The 17,665-nt window shown below is 39.4% G+C and overlaps 1 pseudogene; it reads left to right on the top strand.

Annotated features, from left to right (window-relative positions):
- Positions 1-5,390: 5,390 nt before the first annotated feature.
- On the top strand, positions 5,391-6,028 carry LOC116888199 (annotated as a pseudogene).
- The last annotated feature ends 11,637 nt before the right edge of the window (positions 6,029-17,665 follow it).

Below are 17,665 nucleotides of genomic sequence, written 5' to 3'. Positions count from 1 at the left end.
TCAATTACTTCATCTGTTTGGTTGTGTTTTCCTGTAATTCTTTAAGGGATATTTGTTTTCCTCTTTAAGGGCTTTTACTTGTTTTCTTGTGTTGTCCTGTATTTCTTTAAGGGAGTTATTTATGTTCTTCTTAAAGTCCTCCATCAGCATCATAAAATGTGATTTTAAATCCAAATTGTGCTTTTCCAGTGTGTTTGGATATCCAATGTTTGCTTTGGTGGGGGAACTGGGCTCTGATGATACCACATAGTCCTGGTTTCTGTTGCTTAGGTTCCTGTGTTTGCCTCTCACTATCAGGTTGTGTCTGGTGTTAGCTTGTCTTGCTGTCTCTGACAGTGTCTTGACCCTCCTGTGTGTCAGCACTCCTGTAGACCTGTTTTCTTTTAGTCAGATCTGGGAACAGAGAGCTCTGCTGTCAGAGGTGTAGGTGCTCTGGGTGACTGGCTCTCAGCTCTAGGCACAGGCAGAAACCTGAAGGGTCCAGCCCCTGATTGCTTTTAGCTTCCTGTGCCCATAGGGCACATATGGCACATGTCAATTTCCTTTTGGGTCAGGAATGTGGGTAGAAAGTAGTTGTCTCCTCTGAGTTGTTTGGATTATCTGTTCTTGTGAGTGTTCAGTTCTCTCCCCCAGGAGAGTTGGGTGAAGGTAGCTCTCACATGAATATCTTATATAGCCCATATTATCTATAACATATCTATACCACATAAACATGTTAGAATATATATGTATAATTTTATAATGCATGCTACTTATATTAAAATTATATCATGTAATTATATATTAACTATGTAATATATATAATTATGTAATATATATATTTTAAATTTATATATTATATGTTATACATATATATTTAACTTGATTGAAATATTTTTTTCATATCACATGGAACTGTGAAACTGCTAGTCTCCTTTTTGCAGTTTGAGTTATATTTTAAGCTTTTTTTAAGTTGTCTTTTAAATCATATTTTACTCCTTGCTCTTTTCTAATTTGTTTTAATGTTTTGTTAGGTTCTTATATCTAGCACCATTCCAACCCTTATATCACCCTAATCCCATCAAACCTTCAAACTCTTGGTAGGAGAGAATGTTAGAGGGGAAAGAGGGCATAGATCTCTTTAGGCTACTTCCTGCTGATTAGGAGTATTGGGTTCCTTGGGCTGAGTTCAATCATTTTCATCAGGACATCTCAAACTTCCTTTAGTCTGTTTGGTCTCGACCATTTGACAAATTTTGAGGACCAGCCATAGCTGGAGCAGTACAAGGGGAGCAACAGCTACCACAGACCCTCTAAGGACTCTCTCATTTATACCCTCTACAGAGTCCTCAGAATAAAAGAATTTGCAGCTGGCAAAAAATCATAACCCTGCTAGTGCAGTAGGCAAATCATAATCACTTGCTGTGTAGCAGCCTCTTAACCCATGCCTGGGATTAAAACAAAAACATTTTCCCGTAACAGGTATTTTATGACACTAAAATTGTCATTACACTTTGCTGTCACAACTCAATGGATGAGTCCACAATTTCTTCAGTTAGTCACCTTCTACCATCTCTTTCTCTTCTTATGCTCAGATCATCTCACTTGCTGACCCTCAGTTTACTGTATTGGGATATTCCCTGGAGACAACTTCTAGCCATATTTTCTCTTTCTAGGATGGCATCTGAACTTACCATAAGATTATTTTGTTTGGAAGCATTTTTTCTAAGACATACATTAAACTGCTGCCAATTTAGGTGAGTAAATAAAGATATTACTTCAAAAATTTAAATAATAGAAAACATATGGTATAAAGTAAGCCAAATTGGTTGTCTCTTGTTTGTATTTACTATAGAAACTTGTAATACTTTTATTACATTGCTAATGTAACTGTAGAAGGAAATCAACACTGAGGTATAATTTTTTATATTAAACAGTTTTTTAAAACTGTGAAGTCCATACACTTTTACAAGGATTAAATGACATATTCTTTTGCAGCTATACTTTTCTTCCATAGAGTACTATCTTTCTCCTTGTTTTCACAATATAATGTACTTTTTCATAAAACAAATGCTTATAATATCTAAACAAAAAACAGAAACTCTTGCATCATAGATCTCAATATGACAGTTCATGGGAAAACACTGTTTTAAGTCATCTTTTACCTGTTTCCTGTGTAGTTCACTTTCATATATCTGAACAATACTATATGTTTGTGTTATAACAATATTTATTACTTGCTTTCTGTTGTTGTGATGATAAAATGTCATAATCAAAATAACTCAAGGAAGTGTTTATGGTGTATTCATTTCTAGAGTGCTAGAGTACATATGGCAGACACAGCATAACATGGCATGATTGAAGGAGAACAAAGCAGCCTGATCACAATTTTATCCATATACAGGTAGAAGTGAGAGGGAGAAGGAGAGGGAGAGGGGAAAGGAGAGAGGGAAGGAGAGGGAGGGAGAGGGACAGAGACAGAGAGACAGAGGGAGACCTAGAAACTGATATTTTTCCTTCTAGTAAATCTCCAGTTCTAAAAGTAAAAATGTCTTCTTGAAACAACACCAAAAACAGGAGACTGAGTGTTCAAATACATGAGCTCACCAGGTATTTCTCATTCAAAATAACAGAATAGTTAATTTTCTCATTGTTAAATAAAAGGAAGTGTAAATATAGCATTCTGGCCTCAAATCTATGTACTGGTACTTTTCAGTTTCTTGATCCACAAATACAATCACGAAATTCTTGTTTGTTAGCCCATATATTTATAATAATTCTATACCAAAGAAGTATAATTATCTAATCTGTCATACATTTTGTCTTAAATTAATAATTGATTTCATTTTTCATTTTCTTACTCCCCAATATAGTCATTTTCCCCAAATCCTTCTAAATAACCATAGATTTTCATTATACATCAATTATTCTACCAGTTTTATTTTTCTTTCTTCTTCCTTCTGCCTTCTGGGTTTAATGCACATTGGAATCCTCCTCTTTCCGTTTACACTCTTCTTAGGGATCTTTATCATCATATTCTAGATTAAATTTTCTAAAGGTGATTTTCCCTTGAATTTCATAGTTTTCTTTTCTTCAGAAGACTAGCCAATCACCTACTTTGTGGATATGTAGAGTTTTTGCAGTTTAAGGAGAAAAATCTGTTATTTTCAGCTTATTTTAGAAGTAATTCAGTATCATTGATTTGTCTGCCTACAACTTCAAAGTGCTGGGATTTTAAATATGAACTATCCTGCTCAAATTCCTATAGTGTGTGTGTGTGTGTGTGTGTGTGTGTGCGCGCGCGCGCGCACAGGGGGAGGGCACACACCTGTGTGTATGAGTGTATATATGTATGTGCATATAAACAGAATCTCTGATCATAATATTTTTAGAAACATTATTCCAGAAACATAGTGGTTTATCTTACAAAACACCAGCAGTTTTCAGCATGATGTTCAGCGAAAAGTTTATAATAGAAAAAGAAGGGAGGAAATAACCAAAATGTTTTCTAACAAGGAATTGATTGCATAAGCAATGGTCTATTCATAATAAAGAAGTTCTGTGCCAATTTTCAAAAGCAGAAGACAGATTTGTTGTTTTAGGGATATAGTATATTTATTAAGAATAGAAAAGAGTTTAGACATACATTCTAGTTATTAACAATAGAAAAAGTTTACATTCTGCTGAGCCAGTCAGTAATGTATTCCCTTGGATAAGACACTTAACCTTTGTGTAGTTTATTTTTATTTTTGTAAAAATATGCACAATATTAGCCAGTTCACTGGATCATTTGGAATATTGTCTGTCATGTTATTGCCTTAAAAATATTGTCCATTATCATTTTTAAGCACCAACTTTCAAATAAAAACAAATATTTATTACTGCATTTTCAGAAGAGTTTTAACCATTTATGGTTTAACTGCATTCTTTAAAATTGTGTTGTATTTCTTAGTGTGCTTTATGTGTCCATTGAAATTCTATGTTCAATAAGGCATAGACATCTGATAACGGGCACACAATAGGAAACATGTTCAGGGAGCATTAAGTGATTACTTATTCCAGAACACTGTTGAGTCCATAAACATTTTTAGAGCAGATGTTCAGTAATACATTTGACCTTTGGGAAGAGAAAAATATTCATTTATGCAAAAGGCATATTGCCAATCTAGAAATCATCCTTGAATAAATTCATGGTTACATTGCTTGATTTTGTACTACAGTAATGAAATATCAAGACATAAAATTGGCCAAAGTGTTTGGACCATATCTAAAAGGGTAGACAGATCTTTGTTTGTAAAGGGCCGCAATAACATTCGCCACTACTAGATGGCGCTGGCTTCCACTGCGCCCCACGTGGAAGGCCAGGTCAGTCAAGATGGCGCTTAGCCTTTACCGCAGTAAGCCGGCTCCCTATCGGGAGATTGGCTGTGTCGACATGTGCAAGAGTGCCTTCATGCCAGGTCTTTGCCCATTTCGGGCGTACCTGATGAGGTCATGAGTAAGCAACCAATCAGGTGTGGGTGCGTACACGGGGGATAAATAGAGGCACCTGGCCGGTGCACGGGGCTTCCACCAGACAGAAGAGAGAAATAAAGTTGTTGTCTATAGTTAGAATTTCGGTGTCCGCGTGCTTCTTGCCGGCTAGAAGTAGCGCGTTGGACATATTGGTGCCGAGACCCCGGGAACCAGAGGCCACACCATCGCATCGTTGGCGCCGCGGAAGCCCCCGTTTCACGGGAGAAATTCAGAAGCTATAGGACGCAGGTAAAAACTCTGAGAGAACATGTTTAGCCTTGACCTGCTCCGACTCAGCCCCTTGCCGGACGCGGCAGGTGCCGTTGTGGTTGCTTTGGCAGCCCTCGGGTGGTTTCTATTGACTCTTGAGTTTCTAGTTACGGCCAAACGGCGTTTAACAGCAAAGCGGAGAGCGTTGGGGGTGGGGCGAGACAGTGCTTCAGAAACAGAGTTAGAGAACGATTCAAAGAGTTTAAAGGGAAAAAGTGCACTTAAGAAAAGAGACCCTCTCGAGGACCTTAGAACCGAGGGAGAGAGAGAGTGGGGAAAAAACGCCCCGGGTGAGTTAAAACAGAAGGGAGAAGAAATCTTGAAAAGTGGAAGTCTTTATCCGGTAAAGGATTCAAAGACTTCAGAGCTTGATAGCTCAGGGACAGAAAGCAGAGAGAGGATTTAGAACATAAGACAGCTGTGAAAAAGAAAGATGCTACCCAGATGAACAACGAGCTAACAGCTTGGGTAAGCAAAAAGGAAGTGGAAGGCGGAAACCATGCGGTTTCCCAGCCTATAAGTCCCAGCGCCTCTCCATCTTGTATGGAGAGATTCCCTCAGATTCCTTCCTCACTAAAGAGGAACAGAAAAAGATACAGCTGGCATTTCCGTGTTTGAGGTCGCCGATGGAGGCCGCGTTCACGCCAATAGAATATGTTCAAATTAAAGAACTTGCCGGTGGTCCGTAAAGAACTATGGAGTTAGTGCCAATTTTACTACTGCTCAAGTCGAAAAGGCTTGCTACTCTGGCCATGACTCCAGGAGACTGGCAGACAACAGTAAAGGCTACGCTTCCCAATATGGGACAATATATGGAATGGAAAGCCTTATGGTATGATGCCTCTCAGGCACAGGCCAAAGTCAATGCCATTGCTGAAGGCAATCAGAGAGACTGGACGCTTGATCTGTTAACAGGACAAGGGCAATATGCCAATAATCAAACTAACTATGACTGGGGAGCATACGCTCAAATTTCCGCTGCCGCCGTTAAGGCATGGAAGGCACTTTCCAAGAAGGGAGAGTCCGGGGGACACTTAACGAGAATCATACAAGCCCCCCAGGAACCATTCTCAGACTTTGTGGCTAGGATGATGGAGGCAACAGACAGGATCTTTGGAGACCCTGAACAGACAATGCCTTTAGTAGAACAGTTGGTTTATGAACAAGCCACACAGGAGTGCAGAGCAGCTATTACGCCTAGGAAGGGCAAGGGATTACAGGATTGGCTGAGAGTTTGCCGAGAACTTGGAGGCCCGCTTACTAATGCCGGGCCCTCAAGGCTGCTATCCTACAGAGCCAAAAACGCTCATGCACTGGTGATCAGCAAGGTCTGCTATAACTGTGGCAAACCAGGACATTTGAAAAAGGAGTGTCAAGCCCTCGCTAGGAAGAGAGCACCAGGACTGTGTACTAGGTGTGGGAAAGGCTATCATTGGGCTAGTGAATGTCGCTCAGTTAAAGATATCAGAGACAAGCTTATTCAGCCCAGGCCTCCCCAGACGGAAGAGGGTGAAAATATTCCAAAAAACGGGTATCTGGGCCCCAGGTCTCAGGGCCCCAAAACATATGGGACTCCAGCTTACAACAGACGGACTCCACGATTCGCAGAGCCACTAGAGGCTCAGCAGGAGTGGACCTCTGTTCTACCACCCAATTCATATTAATGCCACTGATGGGTGTACAACCCGTCCCCACTGACTACAAAGGCCCCCTACCGGTGGGAAGTGTTGGCCTTATTATGGGACGGTCCTCCTTAACTTTAAAGGGACTAATTGTTCACCCTGGAATAATAGATCAAGATTACACGGGAGAACTTCAAGTTCTCTGTTCGTGCCCTCAAGGTGTTTTTTCCATTTCCCCAGGTGATAGGATTGCTCAGTTGATTATTCTTCCAAGCTTACATGATCATTTTCCTTCTTCCGGGGTCCCTAGAGGAACCGCTGGTTTGGCTCTTCCGGACTGATTCTGCTTATTTAATAATGGACCTCAATTCCAGACCCTCTTTAGAGTTGAATGTAGAAGGGAAAATTTTAAGGAATTCTAGATACAGGGCTGATAAGAGCATTATCTCCTCCAAGTGGTGGCCTAAGGTATGGCCTGTCACTCAATCATCCCATTCCTTACAAGGACTAGGGTATGAGGCCAGCCCCACTATCAGCTCACGCTCCTTGATTTGGCATGCTCCAGAAGGCCAATCAGGAAAGTTTATTCCTTATGTCCTCCCTCTTCCTGTTAACCTTTGGGGGAGGGATGTCTTACAGGGTCTAGGTCTGACATTGACCAACGAGTACTCTCGACAAGCTGTCGAGATTAGGAAGGAATTAGGAAAAAGGGAACAAGGAAAATTAGAACCGGCTCCACAAGAAGGTAATATAGAAAGGCAGGACCTGGGATTTTCCTAAGTGACATTGAGGGATCTATGCCCATACCCTTGCTGACAGAGGAAGTGATATGGGTTCCTCACTTGCATCTATCCTCTGAAAAAATTAGAAGCTGCCACTAAATTGGTTAATGAACAATTACAGCTTGGTCATTTAGAACCGTCTACCTCACCATGGAATACTCCTATTTTGTGATAAAGAAAAATCAAGAAAATGGAGACTTCTCCATGATTTGAGAGCCATTAATGCACAGATGCGTTTATTTGGCCCGATCCAACGAGGCCTACCCTTACTCTCTGCTTTACCTAAGCAATGGAAGATAATAATTATAGACATTAAGGATTGTTTCTTTTCCATCCCCTTGTGTCCACAAGACAGACAGAGGTTTGCATTTACTATACCAGCTATTAATCATCTTGAACCTGATAAGAGATTTCAGTGGAGGGTCCTGCCTCAAGGCATGGCCAATAGCCCCACTATTTGCCAACTATATGTGCAACGAGCTCTTGAACCTATAAGGAAGCAATTTCCTTCCTTGTTGCTGGCTCATTATATGGATGACATTCTGGCATGTGACAAAGATTTAACCACCTTACAGACCTCATATCCCATATTAATCAAAACATTGGGACAATGGGGACTACAAGTCGCTACAGAAAAGGTTCAAATTACAGAAATTGGCTCATTTCTGGGAACGGTCATTTATCCTGAAAAAATAGTTCCCCAGAAATTAGAGATTCGTAGAGATCATTTACGTACCTTAAATGATTTCCAAAAATTATTGGGAGATATAAATTGGCTGAGACCATTTTTAAAGGTTTCCTCTGCTGAGTTGAAACCTTTATTTGATATTTTGGAGGGGGACTCTCATATCTCCTCTCCGAGAGCATTGACGCCAGCCGCAAACCAGGCCTTACAAGTTGTAGAAAAAGCCTTACAGGATGCTCAATTGCAGCGCATTGATGAGACCAAGCCTTTTGATTTGTGTGTTTTCAAAACTATGCTATTGCCAACAGCTGTTTTGTGGCAGGATGGGCCTTTATTATGGGTCCATCCCAATGCATCTCCTGCTAAGATTATTGACTGGTATCCCGATGCGGTTGCTCAGCTTGCACTCCGAGGGTTAAAGGCAGCTATTACTCATTTTGGGAAAGAACCCAAAACTTTGATAGTACCATATACAGCCATCCAGGTTCAAACATTAGCTGCTACCTCAAATGCTTGGGCAGTGTTAGTTACTTCCTTTGCTGGACAGATTGATAATCATTATCCAAAACACCCGATCCTACAGTTTGCTTTAAGCCAAGCCATTGTGTTTCCACACATAATGTCTCAGAAACCACTTGTTGATGGGGTTGTAGTGTATACAGATGGGTCAAAAACTGGTATAGGTGCTTATGTGGTCAATAATAAGGTAGTATCTAAACAGTATAATGAAACCTCACCTCAAGTTGTAGAATGTTTAGTGGTGCTAGAGGTCCTCGAGACCTTCCCAGGCCCGCTTAACATTGTGTCAGATTCCTCTTATGTGGTTAATGCAGTTAAGGTTCTTGAGGTGGCTGGATTAATCAGGCCTTCCAGCAAACTTGCTCAGATTTTTCAACAAATTCAATCTACCCTTCTCAACAGGAGATCCCCTGTATTCATAACACATATTAGAGCTCACTCGGGCCTTCCTGGGCCAATGTCTCGCGGAAATGACCTAGCGGACAAAGCTACAAGAGTGATTACAGTTGTCTTGTCCCCTCAAGTAGACGTAGCAAAAAAATTTCACAGACGATTTCATATAACGGTAAAACTTTACGCCGCCGATTTGCTTTGACTAGAAAAGAAGCTAGGGAGATAGTTACCCAATGTCAAAATTGTTGTCAATTCCTGCCTGTACCACATGTGGGAGTTAACCCACGAGGAATCCGACCGCTACAGGTTTGACAAATGGATGTCACTCATATCCCTTCTTTTGGAAAACTTCAATATTTGCATGTTTCTATTGATACATGCTCTGGCATTATGTTTGCTACACCTCTAACAGGAGAAAAGGCCTCACATGCAATTCAACATTGCCTCGAGGCGTGGAGCGCTTGGGGTAAACCCAAACTCCTTAAGACAGACAATGGACCAGCTTATACTTCTCAAAAATTTCAACAGTTCTGCCACCAGATGGAGGTGACTCATCTGACTGGTCTCCCGTATAATCCTCAGGGACAGGACATTGTAGAGCGTGCCCATCGCACTCTCAAATCCTATTTAATTAAACAAAAAGGGGGAGTCGAGGAGACTCTACCCTCAGTACCAAGAGTAGCTGTTTCCATAGCACTCTTCACCCTTAATTTTTTAAATCTTGACGCCCAAGGCCATACTGCGGCCGAACGTCACTATTCAGAACCTGATAGACCAAAAGAGATGGTAAAATGGAAAGATGTTTTGACTGGTCTATGGAAAGGCCCGGATCCTATTTTAATAAGATCCAGGGGAGCGGTTTGTGTTTTCCCACAGGAAGAAGACAATCCATTCTGGCTACCGGAACGACTGACACGGAGAATCCTGACGCCTAGAAGTGACTCGCGGATGGATCCCTCAGAAACTACCTCTAGTCCTCACACTACCTCTTTGGATTTGGATTCCTAGTACTTCTAGGAATGGGTGGGGGTGGCTCTGTTTGGTGCAGCCCTATGCTGTGAATTAGTATTCATGCTATGGTTGGTTTGCAAACTCAGACCTCAACAAAAAACGTGACAAGGCCGTTTTCACTCAAGCACTTACAGCCATTTTGAACAAGGGGCCTCCCCTAAAATTTGGTTATCTATCTTCAAAAATTAGTTGGTATCTGAGTTCTCTGCTCTTGCACCCCCATGGGCCTGTGGGCCCACTTACACTGGGGAGAGAGAGACTCAAGATTCCTTTGATCAGCCCTTCTACATCGCTGAGGTTCCCTCATTGCACGCGATAGGGTGATCATGACCTCCCCACTAACTCACCTTCTGGCTGGCCTCTTTTTAGAGTTCGCCCTAGGTCATTATTCAGTTACTGTCACACAGCACTGTGGTACCCAGGGACGGGCAACTTTCCTCATGCACAGACCGATCTAAGACACGGGGCCTGGTGGCGATAAGGTTACCCTTCGACGGATAAGGCTGTGACATAGAGGATCGACCTAAGACAGGGGCCACAGCAGATGGACGTAACTGCGGGGACCTAGACCAGCCTAGACAATAATTTACGCTATTTATTAATAAAAAGTAAAAGGGGGGAGATGTAAAGGGCACAATAACATTCGGGCCACCACTAGATGGCGCTTGGCTTCCACTCGCCCCCACGTGGAAGGCCAGGTCAGTCAAGATGGCGCTAGCCTTTACACAAGAACCCGGCTCCCCTATCGGAGATTGGCTGTGTCGCATGTGCAAGAGTGCCTTCATGCCAGGTCTTTTGCCCATTTCCGGCGGCGTGCCTGATGAGGTCATGAGTAAGCAACCAATCAGGTGTGGGTGCGTACACGGGGGATAAATAGAGGCACCTGGCCGGTGCACGGGGCTTCCACCAGACAGAAGAGAGAAATAAAGTTGTTGTCTATAGTTAGAATTTCGGTGTCCGCGTGCTTCTTGCCGGCTAGAAGTAGCGCGTTGGACATTTGTTAATTCTGTGTTTTTCAAAAGGTCAGTTAATGGTCCTTGCGTTTGCTGAATCTCTGACCCCATAAATGCATTAGACACTGCAACTCTCAACACTCTGTTTTCTTTAAGATCCATGTGTATGACTTTTCAAATGCTGTATTATATCCACAGTATAATATCACAGGCAGCAACCATATGAATTCATTAATAGTTTTATTCTCACTTTATAGAAAAGAGGATGGATAGTCCTCGTGAAAATCACTTGTGATGATCAAGACATGTAAATGATAAAACCATATTTTAGACTTAGTCTGCTAAAGTGAGAAAAGGTGATCTTTTAATTATGGCATTCACTTATTCATTCTTCCATCTAGCACAATAAACAGATTTTTTGAAGACATGTGCTCAACAGAATTTCAAGGAATAGAAGCAATCCTTACTTTCTGTTAATTTGACTAAGGAAAATTGGTTTAACAGAAGCTATTATATGGGAGTGTAACAATGGGAGTGTTTTTATTTTTTCTTTACACTGTTTTTAAAGTTCTAACAGAATCACAGTATATGCTGTGTTATGTGGTTTGAGATAATCAGTGAACTAATGAAGGTTGGCACATAATAACTGCAGTAGAAAAGGCAGTAAGCACACATTAAAAGTATTTCCTTTAGAGACAGGGCAAAAGGAATGGAAGGAAAGGACTAGGAAGATAAACTTAGTAATATGGAGCATTGCAGGTCTGAGTAAGGGGCCAATGATGTTCCAAGAAGTAGGAGATGCTATTTGACAGACAAATAAGGTTGGAAAATGTGAAAAGTTTCAGGAAAACACAAAGGACAACAGTAGAAGATAAATTTTAAAGAGCACAAGAGTTAGGAGGAGGCAGTGATACTCATATTCATCACTCATGAAACATTTAAGCAATAAACTTAGAAAAGTGATAAACTTTACCATATAATTGTTTTCTTCTAACCATACAAGTAACATTAAACAGACTAAACACTTTATATTATAAATAAAGAGATGCCTTGAATTTTAAATAAATCAAGAAGGTAAACATGGATTGTTTTGAAATAAGAAAAGGTAAGAGAAAATGATATGTTATATCATAATCTCAAAAATATTTAAAATCTACTTAACAGTGACTAGGTTACTTTACTTAGTATGATATTTTCTAGTTCCATCTATTTGCCTATGAATTTCATGAAGTCATTGTTTTTAATAGCTGAGTAGTACTCCATTGTGTAAATGTACCACATTTTCTATATCCATTCCAGGGAGATCTGTGTTCTTTCCAGCTTCTGGCTATTATAAATAAGGCTGCGATGAACATATTGGAGCATGTGGCCTTGTTATATGTTGGAGCATCTGTGGGTATATACCAAGGAGTGGTACAGCTGGGTCCTCAGGTAGTGCAATGGCCAATTTTCTGAGGAACCTCCAGACTGATTTCCAGAGTGGTTGTGCCAGTTTCCAATCCCACCAACAATGGAGGAGTGTTCCTCTTTCTCGGCATCTCCACCAGCATCGGCTGTCACCTGGGTATTTTTATCTCAGCCATTCTGATTGGTGTGTGGTGGAATCTCAGGGTCATTTTGATTTGCATTTCCATTATTACTGAGGATGTTGAATTCTTTGTTTGGCTTTGGTTAGCCACAACGAAAGCTCAGAATACCCACAATACAATTCAATGACCATATGAAACCCAAGAAGAAGGAAAACTAAAGTGCAGATGCTTTAGTCGTACTCAGAAAGGGGAAGAAAATAATCGTGGGAGGTAGAGGGAGGGAGGGATCTGGGAGAGAGCCAGGAGGTAAAGGGAAAAGGGGGGGAAATCATGTGTAGGAGGAGACTGGGGGAAAATACACAGCGTCAGGAATTTGAATGAAGATGTGTAGCTGTGGGGGCTGGAGAACTGGGGATAGCCACTGAAAAGTCCCTGATGCCAGGAAAGCAAGAGGCTCCCAGGATCCAACAGGAATGACATAAGCCAAAATACCCAACAAAGGGGAGATAGAGTTTGTAGAGACCATATAAAGAGGATAAGCACCAACCCTGGTTGAGAGATGAGGCCACCCATCCATGCCCAAAATATTAATATTAATCCAGAATTGCCCTTACTCAAATAAGCATGTTTCTCTACCATGTTCATATGCCTTCTCTCAAACTTATCGTCTTTTTTCTTTGATTCTTAGTGCTACATGCCATGGACCCATATGCATAGGTTTGCACAAAGATATCAATAGAACTGCCGAGTCCACTTTGTTGTTTATGTGTATATGATTTCAGAGTCTTCCATTTCATATTAGAAAACGGTTTGGGGGATCTTATCATTAGGAGAGGCTCATACCCCTATTCTAGTAGTGACTAGTTTTCCTATGATTCTTTGTCTATGGTTGGAGCCCCATGAATTTTTCTTCCTTCCACATAACATGTCTATTGATGTTGCCAATATTTTGATCTTGATTTTGCAGCCATTTCTAGGAGACACTATTTCACAACAGATTTCCTGGTATTCTGGTTATTAGAATCTTTCTGTGCCTCTTCAGTGATGCCTATGTACAGGTAAGGAAACTGTTAAGTGAAAAAGAAGTCCACAGAATTGGCGAGAATCTTCTCAGCTATACATCAGTCAGAGATATAATATCCAGAGTATACAAAGAACTCAAAAGCAAACAGTCAAGGAGATAACTGACTTTCAATATTAGCTAGGGATCTAAACAGAGTTCCCAATAAAAGAAATAAAAATAATTGCCAAGAAATGAAACAAAAATATTCATCACCCTTAGCAATAAAAAATGCAAATTAAAACAATTTTGAGAGTTCATCTCACCCCAGCCAGAAAAGCTCACAAATGTTTACGACATTTGGGAAATAGAGAATCCTTATTCATTGCTGGTGAAGATGCAATTTGGCATAGACACCCTGGAACTTAGTATGGATAATCAGGAAGGAGAGGTAGAAGTGATATATTTATGTTAAAATCTCAAAAATAAAATAAAAATAAAGAAACAAATAAATAATATGCTTAAGAAAAACTTATACCAATATAAATCTCTCATGGGGACCAGCTATATTATTTACTGGCAAATGGCAAAAGGACTTGACATCTTACTCAGATATCCATTGTCTATTATTTTAGTTTATTACATAGTGACCAAACCAGTGCCAAAAGTATTATTCCTTTAAGAAGTTGGAGGAGGGGCTGGGGATTTAGCTCAGTGGTAGAGCGCTTGCCTAGCAGGTGCAAGGCCCTGGGTTCGGTCCTCAGCTCCGAAAAAAGAAAAGAAAAAAAAAAAAAGAAGTTGGAGGAAACAATGCATTGTCTGACTATTTCTGAAGTAAAAGTAAAAGCATATAGAAACTTTCTTGACAAAAGAAAGAATTAGTTGTGGAGGCAGAGGAGGCTTTTTAAAACTTCAAATCAGAAGAATTTTAAAATAAAGGAGTGAGGGATTCATATGGTGGTTGATATTTCCTTTGTCTATTCTCTCATGCAACAGCTCCCCACCCACCCCCACACCTGTTTTCAATGATTACCAGTGGATTATTTTTGCTCTTTCCTTTTCTTAACTGTGTATTAATATTTATGAAATGTAGCCATAACAAATGAACAACCAAACCATACAACAACAGTAAAACTGCTTTCAAGTGTTCTTTAGGACCAATATTATTAAACATTCTGCCTTGTACTCTGAAAGCACATGAGGAAAAAGATACAAAGTGTGGCTCCTGACAACACACTTTGTAGGACATGAATCTTAAAACATGGAAAGACTTGATGAAAGCGTTTTACATGATAAATAAATGCTTGTAGAAACACGTAGATAACGTGGGAAACAGTACTTTAATATTTGTGATCATTTCATAGGATGAAAGACATAAAAATGTTTTAGATTTTATGAACTAAGTTTAATGGGGAAGGTACAGAGTTAACTAGTACATGGTATTTTATATTTCTAAGAGAGCTGTGGTTAGTTTGGATTAATTTGTTAACTTTGGGAAATATATACAGTTTGATTTATATATTGGTAATTACACATTTCCTGATCTTAGTTTTTGTTTCATAATACCTGGTTGTAGAACAGCAATAGAGTAGTTTCTAACCAACTACGCTGTCACTCTGTCACTAAGATTTTATTATAAGCAGTATAAAAGTATGTACTCTAGAAAGTATTTCATTTAGATGAGTACTTGCCCTATTATTCTAACAAGAAGCACTCTTTTCTTCTTCTATGACTTCTCTCTACAAGTGGGAAGTTGAAGTGAGCATTGCTTTCAAAGTAATAGCAGAAACGCTGATATAAATTAGCCACTTGGCTGAGCTTATTTATAAAATTCACCAATTAATTGGTGGAGTTTTTACTTCACTGCCTGGTCACATGCAGGGCAGAATTCATGCTTAACAAGAGCATATTAATATGACAGTTTATGGTAAATTTTTGGAGATTACTGTCAAGTAAGCAAAGAAACATTTGTGTACATATATCAAATACATACACTTATATTTATACTATAAGTATATCCTGCAGGTGCTTGAATTTCTTGTTTATATTTGGTGAAGAAATTCTCTTTTATGATATTTCCTATAAATTCTGGAAAACAACATGTGAAAGAAAGTTAGGAGAAAAATTGTCTTTCCAGTGTGTGCATTATTTGGGCTACAATTATTACACTTTCCTCTTTGAAATGCCAAGTCATAGAACTCATGCTTTTGTCTTCAAGCAATTACAAATTCATTGAGAAAAATATAATCATAGAGAAAACTGCAGATGTGGTACAATTAGCAAGCACATATCTTTGTCCAGAGAAAGGGTTCAAGGAAATTTTAAGTAGTGTAATATGTTGAAAATAAATGTGGCATGCAAACCACTGATCAAATATAGGCAAACCCACACTACTAGTAGTATTACATACACATATACATGCATAAATACATATATGCATAAGCAAATGCAAGGACACAAAAACATAGATCCAATATTAAGTTCTAAGACATTATCTTAAATAACAGGAATCTTAAAATCTCAAATAGTGACTATAAATAGTGATGCAGAGATTCCTGTACCAGAGTGCAGAGGTTAGAAACACTTATGTATTATACTATATTTCCTAATTTACAGCTATAATATTTTCAAAAGGAAACGGCTCCAGTAAGAAAGTGATGTTATTAGCTAGTGGATTAGCTAATCTGCAAGATAGTTTCACAATACAATAGGAGACAAGTAAGGAAATCCAACCTAGTGAAACTGTAGAGTCATTTCTGATCATAAGGTTGAAAAGAGTTAGACACAGGGTAGAACATACCAGTAGAAGTTAGGATAGTGATCAAAATCATAGTGCATGTAGAAGTTAGATCCTATCCTGTAAAACCTTAAAACAAAAAGTGAAACAATGGTCATTAAATTTTATTTAGAGTCCCCTCTGAAAGGAAAAATAAAAGTTTTTTTAAGAGAAATAGTTTGTGATTTGTTTCATAAGAATATCAAAGAGAAAAATAATCCCACACTTGGAATTATTTCTATTATGAAAAGAAATACAGGGTTGGTGGCTAGAAAGGGAGGATAAAGTGTAAAAAGAGAGGGACTAGGCAGATAGGAGAGAGAATGCAGGGAGAGACAGCTAAAATTAAGTATCATGTGAGGGGAATATGGTGTCTTAGTCAGTGTTCTATTGCTATTAAGATACACTATGACCAAGGCAGCTAACTCTTAGAAAGCATTTAATTGGGGCTGGCTTGCAGTTTCAGAGTGATAGTTCATTTTCATTATAGCAGAAAGAAAGGTAGCACACAGGCAGATATAGACCTAGAGAAGTAGCTCTGAGTTCTACACCTGGATTTGCAGGCAGCAAGACAATAGAGAACAATGGACATGGCTTGGATTTTTGAAACCTAAAAGTCTAGCCCTATTGAAACTTTCTCCAACAAGATCACACTTCTTAATCCCTCCCAAGTAGAGCCACTCACTGATAATTAAATATATGAGTCTATGACAACCATTTTCATTCAAACCTCCATAAGCCTGTAGCCATATCATAATGAGAAATGCCATCAGTCCAACATCAAACGTTTCTACAGTCTATAACAGTCTCAAAACTGTTTAAAGATCTAAAGTTCAAAGTCTCTTCTGAGACTTATGGCAATCTCTTTGCCAAAATCCTTTGTAAAAGAAAAATCAAAAGGCAGATCACATATTTCTAATGTATAAAGGTACAGAATATACATCACCATACTTACCTCCCAAAAGGGAGTAAATGGAGCATAGTAGGAAAATACTGGAGCAAAGCAAAGTCAGAAACCACCAGGGCAAACTCCAAAATCTGTACCTCCATGTCTGATGTCAAAGCACCCCAAATCTCTAACTCCTTTCAGCTTTGTTAACTAAAGCACCTTTCTTTCTCTCTGTCTCTCTCTGTCTCTGTCTCTCTCTGTCTCTCTCTCTCATCTCCTGTCTCTCTGTCTCTCTGTCTCTCTGTCTCTCTGTCTCTCTCTCTCTCTCTCTCTCTCTCTCTCTCTCTCTCTCTCTCCTTGGTCTAACACCTGGTCTGTGGTAATTCTTGACAATTATCCAATAGTTCTAGCATCTCCAATATCTTGAGGTCTCCACCAAAATCCAGGCTCCACATTCATAACTTCACATGACAACCTCTCTAGGACATCCTTAACACATGCCTAGCCTCATCACCTTTCTTTAACCATGAGGGAGATTCCATTACCACATAAATCTTAAATCCTTGACTCTAAAGTTTCTTACATGTTTGAGTATTTACTTATAAAAATGATGGCTTTGAATAGTTTATGGACACATACAAATTATTAAAATTATGATTTATCAATTATTAAATAAAGAACAAGTGTACTTCAACTCATGAAGAAAAGATGTAGCAAAATTTGTACATACAAAATGTTTCTA

Source organism: Rattus rattus, chromosome X (genome assembly GCF_011064425.1).
Source record: "Rattus rattus isolate New Zealand chromosome X, Rrattus_CSIRO_v1, whole genome shotgun sequence".
NCBI classification, from domain to species: Eukaryota; Metazoa; Chordata; class Mammalia; order Rodentia; family Muridae; genus Rattus; species Rattus rattus.
The sequence above is the reverse complement of the archived record's forward strand: the minus strand, read 5'-3'. Positions and strand labels throughout refer to the sequence as shown.